Source organism: Thamnophis elegans, chromosome 14 (assembly GCF_009769535.1).
Source record: "Thamnophis elegans isolate rThaEle1 chromosome 14, rThaEle1.pri, whole genome shotgun sequence".
Taxonomy (NCBI): Eukaryota; Metazoa; Chordata; class Lepidosauria; order Squamata; family Colubridae; genus Thamnophis; species Thamnophis elegans.
This window is the reverse complement of record NC_045554.1, coordinates 13,141,848-13,143,818: the sequence shown is the minus strand read 5'-3', so window position 1 is coordinate 13,143,818 and position 1,971 is coordinate 13,141,848. Positions and strand designations below refer to the sequence as shown.

Sequence of the window (1,971 nt, the reverse complement as noted above, 5' to 3'; positions counted from 1 at the left end):
GAGGAGGAGGAGAAAGAGAGAGAAAGAGAAGGAGAAGGAAAAGAAGCAGGAGGAGGAGAAAAAGAGAGAGAGAGAGAAGGAGAAGCAGGAGGAGGAGGAGAAAGAGAGAGAAGGAGAAGCAGCAGCAGCAGCTGGAGGAGGGAGAGGAGGAAGAGAAGGAGGAGGAGGAGGAGAAAAAATTGTCCCGGTCCCCCTCCCTGCCTGCTCCTCCTTTCAAGCGCCTCCCCGCCCGCGGTTCTCTGGCAGCGGCACCCACCCACGCCTGGCTCGGAGCGCGCGCCGGGTTCTTAGCCTCGCCGCGTTCCCTTCTCCCCATCACGGGCCGTCCCGAAGACTCTGGACCCGGCGGCGGGCTCACCTTTGGAGCCCACGTGGCGCCTTTTTGTTCGCTGTCAGGTAAGCCCCGGACGGGGATGCGGGAAAGGGCGAAGTAACGACCCGAGATCGCGGTCCACGCAGGTAGGAGCTGAGTTTCCTGTGATTAGCCCTATTCCCACGTGAAAGGGAGCCAAGCGGACCAATTCTCTCCTCTTGAGTCTTCCGGAGATTTGGAAGCCGCTTTGTCTTGCGTGGGTGAGGCCACCAAGGGCTCTGGAGGTGCCCCGAGGTGCTCTTACTCCCCACCCTCCCTCACCTCTTCAAATTCCTTTCAAGTTTCCAGTCCTGGGTGTCCTACTGAGGGAAAATCCACTGAATACCAACTGGCTTGAAGTGTTCCAGAAGTCTTGATTTAGGTGGTCCTACAGTGCCCCCCCCCCATTCTGGGCCAGGGTGGCACAGTGGTTAGAAAGCAGTACTTCAGGCTACTTTCTGCTGACTGCCTGCTGTTTGGCAGTTCGAATCTCACCAGGCTCACTACCGAGGTGGGTAAAATAAGGACTCGGATTGTTGGGAGCAATAGGCTGACTCTGTAAACCTCTTAAAGAGGGCTGTAAAGCACCGTGAAGGGGTATATGTGCTATTGCTAGAGTTGATTAGATGTCGCAATAGGAGCCCTGGTGGCGCAGTGGTTAGAATATGGTATTGCAGGCTGACTTTGCTCACAGTCTGGAGTTCAATCCTGACTGGCTAAAGATTGACTCACAGCCTTCCATCCTTCCGAGATGGTTAAAATGAGGACCCAGATTATTGGGGGCAAGAGGCTGACTCTGTAAACCGCTTAAAAGGGGCTGGAAAGAAACTGTGAAGCGGTATATAAGTCTAAGTGCTATTTCTATTCAGCCTGGCTGGGATTTAGAGGGATTGCATTGGAACCCATCTAGATAGGTGCACCATAGGCTTTGGAATCAGCTGAGCCTGCGGAGCTCAAATCTTTCTCTGCCTGCCTGTGATGGAAGTATTGTCACTTCAGTAAAAAAAACTCTTGTCTTGCACTTTGTTAAGCCTTGAGATTTCAGTATGGAGACCATTGGAGTCTTTTTTTTTTTAAAGGAACAAGCACCCTTCTTTGTGGGATTGAAAATGATTTGGTTTGAAATGGGGCTGACCCTTGTGATTTGCCGAAGGACTAGGGTTTCCCCTTTGGGTTGTGGGAAGGAGTGGTGCCTCTGAGCATGCACTGAGTGCCTCTGTTTCTCAGTCGCACAGTTTACAGCCAGATTTTCTGCACGATGTGCCTAGTGCTGTACTACTCGGCAGAGGAAAGCTTGAGTTACATGGTTGGGGAGTCACAATAGCAGAGTTGGAAGAGACCTTGGAGGTCTTCTAGTCCAACTATCTACAAAAGCAGGGGACCCTGTATTATTCCAGACAAATGGCTGTCCAACCTTAAAAGCTTCCAATGATAGGGCACCCACAAATTCTAAACAAAACCGTTCTCACTGATTGATGGTTCTACCTGTAAGGAAATTTATCCTTAGTTCTTGGTTGCTTCTCTCCTTGATTAGTTTCGATCTCTTGCTTCTTGTCCTGCCTTCTGGCACTTTGGAAAATAAGTTGAACCCCTCTTCTTTGTGGCAGCCCCTCAAATAT

At 51.0% G+C, this 1,971-nt stretch overlaps 1 protein-coding gene across 1 annotated transcript in view; it reads left to right on the top strand.

Annotated features, from left to right (window-relative positions):
- The first annotated feature begins 268 nt into the window (after positions 1-268).
- Positions 269-1,971, top strand: part of LOC116517331 (cytoplasmic phosphatidylinositol transfer protein 1-like) — a 61,253-nt gene continuing 59,550 nt past the window's right edge. The window contains exon 1 of the mRNA XM_032230227.1: positions 269-396. The gene's annotated coding sequence lies outside the window, so the exon portion shown is untranslated. The remainder of the gene's footprint in view (positions 397-1,971) is intronic.